This window comes from Labeo rohita, chromosome 2 (genome assembly GCF_022985175.1).
Source record: "Labeo rohita strain BAU-BD-2019 chromosome 2, IGBB_LRoh.1.0, whole genome shotgun sequence".
Lineage (NCBI taxonomy): Eukaryota > Metazoa > Chordata > Actinopteri > Cypriniformes > Cyprinidae > Labeo > Labeo rohita.
Genome location: NC_066870.1, coordinates 20,341,612 through 20,347,945, shown reverse-complemented (window position 1 = coordinate 20,347,945; position 6,334 = coordinate 20,341,612).

Sequence of the window (6,334 nt, the reverse complement as noted above, 5' to 3'; positions counted from 1 at the left end):
GCAAAATGCTGTTTAAAATAGTTTTAGATTGATTAAATGGCTTTTGATTTTAATTGTGTATCGAATTAGGACAACTCGCTCCAGATGTTCTTTTCTGACAATGATTTCTGTTCTGTGTGATGCTTTTCCAAATAATCTTAATTTTGACACTCAGCAGGACCTTATGATTCTTGACCTTGACCTTACATGGAGTCATTTTTGTAGGTCAAAACCAGCACAATACCTTGCACTCTGGGTATGATAATCTCACTCATCAACTTGAAGTATGTTGTTCTTAGGGATGACTGCCCTAATTAAAAACGTTGCCCCGTTTTCATTTAACTCTACTTATTAGCTCCCAATGTAAGTACTACTGTAAATCAACCCAAGGGGCATTTTTGTTAAAGGCACTGCTGAGAAAAAGTCTGTTCCAGCAGGTCACTCTTTGGTTTTCAATTAATGTCATATTATTAAAGTATAATAGTCCTAATGATATGATCTCAATTTCTTTGGGGAGCAAGCCCTTAATTTAATTTTCAAAAACTGTTGAACCTGAAGACCCTGTATGGTTTTTCCCTGTGATGTTTAAATTCTATTTAATTTTTTTTTTTTTAAGAAAAAGGCAAAGTTTTAATATCTAATCAGACATATGTATTTAGGTGCAGAAAAGCTATTAATAATGAAATAGAAAAAAAGAGAGACTCATTTGCCATCATAGCTTTTTTTATAAGCTCTTTGTGTGGTGGTAAATGTGAACTTACATGATGCACTACAGAGTGTCACTTAAAATGGAATAGAAAAAGGCCCTGACCCACTCATTATAATTAATGTAAAAAAAAACAAAAAAAACAATGATTAATGGTTGGCTAGTTATGTCTAGGGCAGAGAATTTCAAGACACAACATGGCTAAACTGACCTAATGGCTCATAATTGCTTTGGATAGTAATTTCTTTAATTTATTTGAATTAATTATTTTGTAGATAATGCTGTGTAGTTTCTCACAGCTGTATTGTGGGAAACGTAAGACAGCAGTGCAAGAATTAGTAATTAGTATAGGTTCATTATTCTGTGTTTTAACAATATTTTAAAATTTTGCAATGGTAAGACCAAATATCTAGAATTTATTTATTGATTTATTTAGACCCACTTCTATATTATATTATATGTGACCCAGACCACAAAACCAGTCATAAGAGTCCATTTTATTTTGAAACTGAGATTTATACATCATCTGAAAACTGAAATAAGCTTTCCATTGATGTGTTGTTTGTTAGGATAGGACAATATTTGGCTGAGATACAGCTATTTGAAAATCTAGTGTAGAAAAAAAAAATCTAAATATTGAGAAAATCACCTTTAAAGTTGTCCAAATTAAGTTCTTAGCAATGCATATTACTAATCAAAAATTAAGTTTTGATATTTTTACGGTAGGAAATTTACAAAATATCTTCATGAAACATGATCTTTACTGACATCGATAAGAAAAATCAATAATTTTGACCCATACAATGTTGGCTATTGCTACTAATATACTCATGCTACTTATGACTGGCTTTGTGGTCCAGGGTCACATATATTATATTATTTTAATTTATTTTATATGTGGTGGAACTCTTTTTATTTCGCCTCATGAATTAGAGAGACAATCCCAAATCTGCACACATGAATAGTGACACCTCTGCACTCCTGGCATGTCAGAAGGCAGCCTGGTCTCCTGGTGGGGTGTCTGTCTCTGTCTCTCTGTGATCTCTTATATACCCTACAGTGACTCAAGCACCCCTACCAGGCATCGCCCCCGCTGAGCCCCTCCTGGCTCTAACCCCACTTAATTACCAGATTGGGCTACAGACAGCCGTACTGTACCCCAGATTCCCTGTGTCAAACTCCATTGTTCACTAAGTCTTTGGGTTCAACAATAGATCTATCAAGACTCAAGAGGGGATCAAAAGTTCAGAGATGTCTTATGATGTATGTCATGTATGACAGGATATCCATTCATGTGTCCACTGACATACAAATGCCATTGTACTGATGCTGTGTGCAGGAAGTGAACGGCAGGAGGAGAGAAAGTATGGTGCTTTACCTTTTTTTCAGTATTATAGAACGTGCAATCTAGTTTCATGTATCTATAGTTTCGAATTTTCCAATAATGGCAACTATGATGATCTCAAACTCAAAGAAGAGCAATACACTGCACATAACAAAAAAGAGGATGGGGAGGTCATCAGCTTGGTTTACTCCAGCAGAGGCTGCTAACAGGCTCATTATCTCTGTAGGTAAGCTCTTGTAGCAGAGGTAGTACACTGTTCAGGATGTGCGATCTGTTAAGTTTGCAGCTTTCTTAAAAAGCTATTCAGGGTGGGAAAATTTGGCAGAGCTCCCAGAAATCTCTGAGCAAAAGGTTAACTGTCAGTATCCCAGCAGGCAGGAATGGCCGCCTCTCAGGAGGGACTTGCCCAGGAGGAGAGGAGAGGGCCACTTGCTTTTGAGACTGACAGTGTGCAAATAGCTAGAACAGTGTCTGGCCTGTGAGGGGTGGGACAGGGGAAATGGGAGGGATGCGGCGATGGTGTTTCACAGCAATGACATTCAGACACACATGTCATTTCCATAGCGCCACAGTTCCTGAATAAAATATATTCAAATTTATTGACAAGCATGATGTTTTCACAATGAAATGCACAGATGTAAATGTTTCACAAAATGTTAAAGGGATACTTCAGCCAAAAAATGAAAATTGTCATTAATTACTCACCATCAAGTTGCTCCAAGACCTTCCTTCGTATTCGGAACACAAATTAAGATATTTTTGAGGAAATCCAAGAGCAACTGAAACATTCAAAAGGCCCAGAAATTAAGTAAGGACATCATTAAAATAGTCTGTGTGACATCAGTGGTTTAACGGTAATGTTATGAAAGCTACGAAAATACTTTTTGTGCCCAAAGATTTTTTATCTTCTGTGTCAAGAACCCGGATGGCTGTGTCTTGTTTGCAAGCAGAGGAATGCACACTCTTGCTTCGTGGTACTCACGTGAACGCGCTGCAGAGACTGACACGGAAGAAAAAAAATGTTGAGTAAAGTCGTTCTAAAGTATTTCCGTAGCTTCATAAAATTCTGGTTGAACCACTGTCACATAGACTATTTTATCAATGTCTTTACTACCTTTCTGAACGTGCCCTTCCTGTCTATACCTGGCCGGAAAACTCGAATTTCATCAAAAATATCTTAATTTGTGTTCCAAAGATGAACGAAGGTCTATGAGGGTGAGTAATTAATGACAGAATTTTCATTGTTGGATGAACTATGTAGTCGGCACTACAGGAAAAAAAATGTTGTGTGTATATATGGCAAAAATGTATCTGAAAACAAATAAAATACAATTAAAAATAGTAATGGAGTATGTCTATTGTCTAAAAATAAATGTATTTTTGAGAAAGCTTTCACATCTGTAAATGGTAAATCACAGGCACGCACCTAAACATTTGAACCAAAGGTTGTACGCATCACATGATATTTTCATCAGTTTTTAATTAAAGTCAATTTGATGTAATTGTTGTCTGTCAAATCCCCTGATAAACCACTTGTTTTTATTGCTTTGTGTCTTGTTATTCATAGTAATATCACATGAATGCCAAGAAATGAATATTTGATGCATAAATGCTTTAGGGATGAAAGTGGTTCCGTTCCAAGTCCAATTTTGCCGCATGCCTTTCTGATTTAAATGTTGTCAGAATATCATAAATCTCTCTTCTGTTTAGCAGTTGATGATGCCAAAAGCAAAGTAATTAAGTAATACAGGAAGCTGGTAAAGATTCCAAAATGTTAATGACATAAAAAGAGAGAGAGATTCACGCTAATAAGTGGCAACTAATAAATAAAATAAAATACTAAAATTATATTAGCCTATCTATTTACCATCTCCGCTTCTCTTTCGAAGCTGATGGCAGCATATCAAGAGTTTTAAATCAACATTTAGTGATCTGGTTGACTGAGATAATATTTTAGCGGAGTGACTGAAGACAGAATACTGAATGCTGGCCTTCTGGTCTGAATGTGCCAACATGCTCATCCTCTGGCTCTGATATCGAAATGAAGAGACTCGTTCCTCTGAGGGCACCGCGCCTCTTTTCAACCCCCCGTTTTTTGTTTTCGCTCATAATTGGTTGGTGGTGGGTGGAGGCACAGATGCAAGGGGTGGTGGGAGTTCCCATGATGCCGGAGAATGGGCACCTCTGTATTCTGTCTGCAAACAGACACACGGAGTCCGGCCAATGACACCGGAATACATTTCCTTGAAGGTTACTGCGCTCATCCCAGCGGCAGTCTGGGCACACTGAGAGAGCTGGATGTATGCCAACGTCTCTGCTGTGCTCTAACAAGATAGAGAAAAGAAATGAGAGAGAAAAAGAGTAACTTAAAGGGAGAGAGCAATGACAATGTATGTGTACTGTATTGATTACACTGATACCTTATTGCAGGAGGCATCACCAATAATTTGATAAGATAAGCCTGTAAAGATATAAGTGACAAGGTGAAATGCAGTGAAGGGCTATCTTAGTTTATTCTATGGTCATCCTCTGAGAATCTGTGGAGATGATATTAGGAGGAATATAGGAATTATATTTGTTTGTTACTTTTAAGAAATATCTCTGGAACCCCTGATGAAAAAAACTGCATATGCTGGTAGGTATGTTTTGATGCTGGGATGCTGGTTAGGTATGTTTTAATACTGGTTTAAGATGGTACTTAGCTGGTTTATGCCGGTCCTTTGCTGGTTTATGCTGGTCCTTTGCTGGTTTATGCTGGTCCTTAGCTGGTCATGTTGCTGATCAAGCACCAGCATACACCAGCAAAAAACCAGCTTAAACCAGCATCCCAGCATCAAAACATACCTACCAGCATATGCTGTTTTTTCACAAGGGACAACAGAAGCATTTGTTAGCCAAATAAATGAAAGGTGAAGTTGAATTTATATTCTAAATCTTAACCAAAAATTCCCCTTCATTGTACAAAACAATGCGCCTAGGAACAAGACAAGCACTATATCCATTAGATATTACAGGGACATTAATGGGACGTTCTCTGAGGTCAGTTCCACTACGAATTTTCGGTTGGATAGGAGAGAAAGTAGCGCCAGTTTTAGGTAGCTACATGAGCGGAGCGCGTCGCTTTGACAATGAGGAATATTACAAATCTCACACCACTAGATGGCGCAATTGACTAATCAGAATTGAATATTCCATACAACGTGTAAAAATGCGGTCACGCTTGTTGAAATGTGGCGGGCGAAATCTAACAATAGAGTGTTTTCGGGACCAGTCATCAATCGGCCATATTGGCGGCACTGAACGTAAATAATGCTGCTGAACCGAACGAAACTTGCATATTTTGCTTATTATTACTCCTTAACATGTTCAATTATTGTCATGTTTTGGGCTGTACTAGTTGGTCGAACAGTGAAAAACAAAACAAAAAAAATGTGAAAAACAAAAGTTATAATAGATCAAGGAGAAGAGTGCAAAAAACTGTCTGAGGAACAAAAGGCTTTTGTGGTAGGCCGAACTGAACCAGGATATCCATGGCAAGAATCTGGACAACATTCGTGTTTGTTCTTATCATTTCCCCTCAGGTAGGTGAAATATTTGTCTGATATCTTAATTAATACTGCTCATACATACCTTTACACCTGTTAGCTTTAGTTTGTCAAACTATTGTGCCCCTTTCTACTTACTAAGTCCTTCTCTGTATGATTTGCTTCCACACGTTTTCCGTGGTTTAGACATAAATTAGCAGAACAATGCATTCAGTAGTACATTAACTGCGCAATCGATGCTGTTGTTTACATCTGAGTATCGCCAGTGTGTCCACGCATCCGGGTAACTGACCAAATTTTGACGTGTGCAAACTCACTATTTCAGTAGGAATCCAAAAATTAGGGAGTTTCACGTGAGGGCAAAAAACTTAGTTAGTCCCAAAAATTTGCGGCACTGGCCAACAAAAAACTACCTGGTTTGAAAATGACTTTTATGTCAGTATGCTTAATCCATTGCTACGGTATTAACAAAGGACCTTTTTTAGTTGGCAAAATTTCGCTGAAATATTGAGTGTAGGGTCTCTGAATAAAAGGGGGCATTTCTCCAACTAGTGGGTGTTTCTAAATGATGTGAGTGAAAATGATGGTCCTAACCTGATCCCACCGCTAAACACAACTGTCACTGTGATGCAAACAAATCAGGTCATGGTCGAAAACGCCCCTCACCATTTTGGCTTTCCCCACCGATCTGGTAACTCCCATTACTGTCCTGCAGAGACTTGAAAATATTAAAACGCATTAATACTAATATAAAATCTT